This window comes from Rattus rattus, chromosome X (assembly GCF_011064425.1).
Source record: "Rattus rattus isolate New Zealand chromosome X, Rrattus_CSIRO_v1, whole genome shotgun sequence".
NCBI lineage: Eukaryota > Metazoa > Chordata > Mammalia > Rodentia > Muridae > Rattus > Rattus rattus.
The window spans coordinates 61,575,702-61,583,453 of record NC_046172.1 but is presented as its reverse complement, the minus strand read 5'-3'; the positions used below and the strand labels follow the sequence as shown (position 1 = coordinate 61,583,453).

At 39.4% G+C, this 7,752-nt stretch overlaps 1 pseudogene; it reads right to left on the bottom strand.

Moving 5' to 3' along the window:
- Nucleotides 1–4,708: 4,708 nt before the first annotated feature.
- LOC116887937 lies at nucleotides 4,709–7,137 on the bottom strand (annotated as a pseudogene).
- Between the last annotated feature and the right edge of the window lie 615 nt (nucleotides 7,138–7,752).

Genomic DNA, 7,752 nt, shown 5'->3' with positions numbered 1-7,752 from the left:
TTATTCCTTCGTGCACAGGAGGGCAAGGCAGGAAGATTAGAAATATAAGGTTTACTTGCACTGGAAATAAACAAATTCAGTAAACTGTGAATACTTGAACAAATTAGTAAGATCTTATCTAGACAAAAATTTTTTAAAAGGACTAGGGATATTTGTCACAGTGGAGTCTTCACCGGCCTTCCGCAAGGATTTTCAATCCATCTGTAATTAATTGTATGTGTTCGGTTATATCCTATGTTATGCTATGATAGCTGATTTAGTGTGTGTAATCTCAGAAGATCATGGGAAGTTAATTACTATGCTATTACCCTTATGTACCACAGACTGTTTCTATAGAATAACACTGCAGGTTGTCTTAGGTTGTGTATTGCTACAATGAAATACCATGATCAGAAACAAGTTGGGGATAAAAGAGTTTATTTTGGCTTACACATCCACATCATAGTCTGTTATTGAATGAAGCCAGGACAGGAACATCGAGACAGAAACTGCTGCAGGAGCCACAGGGCATGCTGCTTACTGGTTTGCTCCCCATGGATTATTCAGCCTACTTTCTCATAGAACCCAGGACCATGTCATAGAACCCAGACATGGTAGTACCACCCACAATGACTGGCACCTCCCCCACAAATCACTAATTAAGAAAATGCTTTACAGGCATATCTGCAATCTGATCTTATGGAGGCAATCTTTAATTGAGGATCCTTGTCTCAGATAACTTTAGATTGTGCAAATTGACAAAAAACTATCTATTACACAGTGCTTTTATTTACTAAGCAATCTTACAATGGCCCCTCCAAATCATACCTTACAAAACTCTAATTCTTCTATTAAAGTGCACTATCTTTTTAATAATGAATTAATTTAAATGTTCAAATTTGATAAATAATGTATATTTTACTCAAAATTGGGATTTCATGGTGAAGGTTAGTATATTAAGGATTCTGAAAAGCCCTCTGCTTAAAAAAAAAATCTCATGTTGACTTAACATTTCCAAAATCTAACCACAAAAGCACCACTGTTAAAAAAAATTCAATAGTTTTTTAATAAGATAGATGCAATATATTTGAAGCCCTACAACAATTCAACATCTTATTTTGTAGTTGAAATGAATAAAACTCAACAACAGAATCAATATGTACACTGTGACACAATCATTCGATAATAATTGGATTTCTTCATGAAGTTGCTTAGAAGTAAAATCCTCTTTGCTTTACACCTAGCAACAATTGTATGAGATTGGAAAGTTTTTCAATTATTATTTTTGTAGCTTGTCAAAGCAGCAAGTTTAACCTTAAGTAATTCAAAAGACATACAACTAAATCCTATGCTCCATTTAAGATCTTTCTTAAATAGAAAATGGTAAAAGAAGAACCTTATATATCTTGAATGTTTTACAATTATAAATATAACATTGTCTGAAGGACTAGTACAACTAATGTAACTATCTAAAACATTTGATATTTTGTTTCTATTTCTTTAGCATCTATTTACTTGCCCGGGTTGTCTATGTAGTCAAAAATCCACATGGAGCTCAGAGGATGACAAACAAGAAACAGTTCTCTTCTTTCATCATGAAGATTCCATGGATTGAACTGAGGTCATCAAGGTGGGGAGCGTTTTACATACTGCGCCATCATACTAGCTACCAAACATGCTAATTTAAAATAGAATTCTGTATTTGTATTTTTAAAAAGGTGTCTTTCAGCTTTTTGAAGACTTTCACAAATAATCCTCTCATATAACTTAAAGTAGAAAACAGTTATCATAGAAGATGTTGGTTTGCTCTGTGCTTGTTCTTTTATAGAAACTAAAAAGGAAATTATAGATACTGGGTTCAGATGTGTACAATTGAAATGCACACCATCTCTTGTTTTCTGCTTTCTTAACATAAATACTAGTCACAAAGTCTGTCACTGAATTGTCTTTTTTAAAATTGATTACAGAAAATAAACATAGAGAACAAAAAGAAGGTGGGAAGTGAAATAGCTCACTGGTAACAGGAGAAGCAGCAAACTCTTACTGCTCTTTGGAAAGAGTAGTTTTAACAAAGTAAGCAAGAATCATTTTCTCTGGTTGAGTGTTGATTCCCCAGCGTGCTCTCAGTAAGTAATTAGAATGGCCCACTGAATGTCAGCATCAGCTTGTTTATTCTCATTATTTTATCATTTTAAAAACCCTCTAGGTGATGAGACATGCAGTATAGAACATAATTACCATTATTAGCATACTAATTGGACACAAAAATAGGCCAACTACAAGGTAGCCAACTGAATAATTTCACATTAATCAAACACCATAGTGAATAAGCCTATTGTTAAATTGACAGCTACCATAATTGGCAATATTTTGTAGAGAAATATCAGAATTTCCTTGTAATATCTCTCCAGTGCCATATAATTTAGTAATTTCCCAATGTTCCTGCCTTAAATTTGTGCACCTAACTTAAAGTTCGAGAAAACACCATGATGAGAATTTTAGTCTTTTAACAACTGTCCGAAATACTTAAACTGAGACTTCTTGACCTTCAGGAAGAGATATAAGATAAAAAGTGAGGAAGTTACCAACTTAGTCACTTGTTGCAGTGTATAATGTATCATTTCTAAATATGTGCTATTAAAATCTCAAAAGCCTCTTGACCACAGTGACCCTTTTAAATATGTTCTGTTTTACAAAATACAGGTATTATATTTAACAATAATCCTTTACTTGTCAATGTAATATTTGTTATGTATTGAGAAATGGTTATTATAACTGTTCTATACAAAGCCTGTTTTTCTTCAGTGCAGACCAATAGAGAAGCTATAAAATAAAATTCCTTTTTCAGTAACTGAGTATCGTTTTATGATTAACTCAATTTCTTTCCCTATGAAGTATTCCTGAACTATATTACACTCAGAAGTGATTTTCTCGTTGCTATGATTTCAACACATTTACTATTTACTTTTCATACATTCATTCTCTTAGAAATCTGTCAGAAAATATATGAAATGTTATTCTATGATAACTCTGTGGTATCATTTTTACTAGAGGAAAAGCCTATAGAACTGTTATTAATAGCCAGTGCTTGCCCTCATGATACAGGGCTTTATTCAGCTCCATTATGCCTTCTTATAATAGAAACACAGGTTTTCGTCCTGATCCCCAAATAAATTATGTGTTCTGATCAGTCAGTTTTATCTATACTAAACACACATGTTACACTTCCTTATGCAGGGTGGTTTGAATGTGAAATATCTATCAGTGGCTCATTTATCTAAACAATTGGTATCCAGATGATGGCTCTATTTTCTGAGGTTGTGGAGGCTTTAAGAAGCAGAAACTCACTGGCGGAAGTGGTTCACTAGTGGCAGGCCTTGAAGTTTTACAGCTCAGCCCCAGTTCCTACACACTGTCAGCTTCTCGGCTGTATATACAATGAGACTACACATCTCATACTATTGCACTATATTTCCCTGCTGTTACAGACAGTATCTCTTTTTAAACTGTGAGTTGCAATAAACTCTTCCTTCCTTACATACTTTTTATCAGGAATCTTGTTGCGGTCAAAAGAAAAGTACTTAATACAGATACTTTCTGCACACATATTTGCTCCTTAATTACCTTCTTTACTCTTTGAAATACCCATAAAAGGTAACTTAATACTTTTCCCTCTGTGATTGTTCTTGCTCCATGAATCATTACCTTACTATTGCAATGAGGACTAATTTCTCCCTTGCCAAATTCTACTATACCTTCTACTTGGTTTTGATCTGTTTACTCACTAAGAAAACAATAAGCACATGTGTATTTGGTGGTAGACAGGGTACCAAGAAGCAAGAGAAGAGACAGAACTTTCACATTGTTCTTCATGAAACTTCACAAGTCTGGTCCTATATATCACTTATAATTTTATTTTTCTTTCACCAGGGATGGAGATGATTTATTACTGCAACAGAAACATCTGTAGATCTCTAGGCACACACCTGTACATAGTTGAATATGGAGAAGCCTACCGACATAACCAGCTAGCATTTAAACCTAAGGCTTCACCTATCCTCTCTCTCCTTACATGTGGGATGTATGTCATGTTTAGTGAGTGAAAGTAACAGAGCTTGTGTCCTTTACACACCAAAGTCCTGTCATGAACCTCTCATCAAGTAATGCATTTCTACCTCAGGCTCTAGGCACAGGGCTGACAATACACATTTCAAGCACCAGGAGAACTAAGCTGACACTAATTAGCAACTCCTCTTGTCCTCATCCACCTTCACTGTGCAGAGGCCATTACTATACAGACACGTCAGACATGAGTTTAGAAATAAAGAACAGAGCCCAAGAGCTCCCTGCTCCTTTAGAAGGCTCTGGGAATGAGAAATCCTGACAGGGTTCTTTAATATAGCTACATGTTTAACACTTACAAAGGAATGTGTATATACTAAGAAGCTGAGTGTGATAGAGATTAATAAAGAAGGCAAATAAAAAAATGAGAGGCATTAAAAGAAGAAAGGCATGGTGGTGTTAATAGCACCAAAGTGAGGAAGGCAGGTTAGAGAGTCTTGGCATTGGTAGCTCCAAGGACAACAGAAGGCTGACAGGATCAGAACAAGCATGGACTCCAGGAGTCCTTCTTGGTCAGGACACCCAGTTAACTCACTGTCACCCCAATCAGTCCCTTATGAGTCTTCTGATCACAAAGGCAATGGCGGGGGGGCTCAAGGGTGGTTGGTTATGGAACTATAAAGACTCTGGCTGGTTTCTTCATAGTGCTACTGGGGTGGTGAGCAATGCAGCTGTGACCTCAGGAGACTGAGGCCTCTCAGAGTCTCTTCTTGTCTGCAGTAGCTGTAGGAAGAGAAGGCTTGGGTCCCTTTCTGGTGAATATGCAGATTGGTGCACTAGGGACAAAGGCCTGGTCTATGCTGTTCAGCTCGGGAGCTGGGGGAGTCATGGGGGATTACTCAATAAGTTCATGAAAGCTGGGTATGGAGAGGCACTCCTCAGAGACATTGAAGGTGGTATTGAGGTCATGAGTGGGTGTGCTAGAGGAATGGAACAATTCTGTAAGCCAGAAGACCCAGGGGTACCTGGCTTTTGAAGACTCTAGCTGGGCAGAGTCTGGAGGAGGGGAAGGGGTAAGAAGCCTTCTTTCTTTGGGAGTTCTGGGCTCAGAGGATGATCCTTAGTTAGAGAGCCCCTCCTCAGTCAGGGGAGAGAGGACTGGTACTGGCAGATTTGGGGCTGATCTGACTCTGGGATTCAGTTTCCTTGTCTTCTCAGTGGGCTTTTGGGATGTCTTATCTGAGGTGCAATCAGGTGCAAATAGGATGTGCAGTGTGTATGGGAGACCATTCAGTTGATTTGGCATGGTCTGGGTTATAGGAACAAAGTACCCTGAAGACTTAGACTCTGAACACATCTCCTGAGCTAGAGGGTTCCCCCTGGCCAGACCAGAAGAACTGGGTTCTCAGTCCTGTGATCAGTGCTTTCCTTATGTACTAACTACTACACCATCTCAAATATTGAATTTATGTCAGGAGTCAGGAGGTTGGCCACCTGCAGCAGGGAGTACTGTTGCAGGACCAGGAGCAGCACCAGGAGGGCCAATTGCTTAGAGTGGACCCAGTTCACTTTCTGTGGTGAGTATTGGCAAATGACTGACCTCGTCTGTAAAATTAGATTAGGGGACCCTGGAATGTTCAATTCTGGCATCTAGATCAGAAACTCCTTGTCGTAGGGGAACTGTTTGTGCTCTGAAGAATATTTTTCCACAATCCCCTGTCCCTGGGCATCAGTTCCCAGTCTCTCATCTTGAAGTGTTCCATACTTTGGATGGAATTCTGGGGTATAGGACTAGTTGGAGTGCTCAGGCTGAAATGGGGAGGTAGTCATTGTAGTGTGCTCAACTTCGGGGCTGTGGTGAGCACTGTTGCAAGAACTGAGCTCCAGCCTCATATATCTGAAGCTTCTCCCTCAGAGCAGCCACCTCAGCCTGGAGCTGCTGGCAGATGGTGCTATATTGGCTGTGATAATTTGGGCTGATCATGTTTCTCTTCAGCATGAGTCTGATCTCCTTCACACAGCCTGCTTGAGGGTGTTGTAAGTATCCTCATAGGTCAGACTGGAAGGGATGGTGGCAGCAACCATCATACTGGAGCTCCAATGGAGTCCTTGAGCAGGCAGGTCAGTTTGTTATTTCCATAAGGTACATGAGACTTGTGGTCCCTTGCATTGGCCAGGGTATTGAGGATATCGATGAGTGCTAACAAAGAGTTGTTGATGTTGATACCCTCCTGCAAATGCTCTCCTTTGGCGTGGGTGCTAGATGTGAGCCATGAGGTAGTCAGGTCAGTCAGTCAGTCTCATCTTGGCTACTCGAAGGGTTTGTGTCAGTCCTGTAACCCGGTCCTGCTCCTTCACAAAGATCTGGAAAACAGCATGAGAAGGGGAAGATGTGGCATTGATATCTGTGGGGTGCTATGTGCAGCTGCAGTTGCCTCTGACTAGCATCTTTAGCAGCTGTTCTACTGAGGCTGGCTGGTGGAAAGTCCTGGCACCAAACACCCATATCAGGATCCTCATGAATTGTGTGTGTGTGTGTGTGTGTGTGTGTGTGTATGCGTGTGTAGTTGGGTGAGGGGGTCCTTTGGGCTTCAGGAAGTCATTAATATGTTCATTATACAGTTCCAGGTAACTGATGAGCACCTCAAATTGTTTTTTCTCCCTGACTGGCTTTAAAACACCTCTACAGTTCTATGGTGCTCAGGTACATAATGCCAGGCTCTCCCTTCATTCCCTGCATAGTACATGTTTTCCCAGGCCCAGGAGCACTGGAGACAAATACTGAGAAGCTGTAACTCTGGAAGAAGTTGTCAAGGATGCTATGTGTAGTGCGTTATAACACATCTTGCTGAGTGGCCACCTCACCAAAGACCCAGTCACAGAAAAATATCAGTTCTTTTTGCCTTTCTTGGAGCCATTGTAGGAGCCACTCCATTTTAGACCAAAAAATACCCCATCACACTACTTGGGGTGAAACACCAGTATCTGCTCATCTACCACCTGAATCTCAGGGCCACTGCTAACTCTCTATCTCCTTAGGGGTAGGGAGGGCCTCACCCACAGGACCACATGAAACAGTCTGTCTTCCAAAGCCATCACCATAGCAGAAACTTTTGTTGGTTCTTCCTGCTGATGTTGAGGGTCTCTAGTGTCCCTCAGACTCAGGAAAGAGCTCCCTGCCACTCTCTCCCACTGAATCAACCTTCCAGTACAGGCAGATTATAGTTTTAAAAGTGCGAGTACACTGTTTTATTCTCTTTGCATTCCTTTGTTACTGAATGACCAGTGTACACTTCAGTAAAATTTATTGAAATAAAGATCTTTTTCCTTTTCTTTCTTATCAGTTCTATTGACTTTACTCATCATCCACATTCAAAACTATGTAGAAATTGTTTCAATATTTAAATTTTCTTTTCCCTATGTTTATCTTTTATATTGTGAGAAATTGTAACTACTGTAACAAAATACCTTAGATAACCAATTTGAGGTAATGAAAAGCTTATTTGGTTTCAGAGTTATAGAAGTTTTAGTTCATGGTCAGTTAGCTCTTTTATCTTTGTACCTGTGAAGAAGCATCATAGTGGAAAACATATGCCAATGAACATTACTTATCTTGTGGTGGTAGGGAAGCAAAGCAAGAGTAAGAGTAAGAGTCAAAGATATCCCTTCCAGTATATCCAATCAATGATATAAATTCATTTTATTAACCTT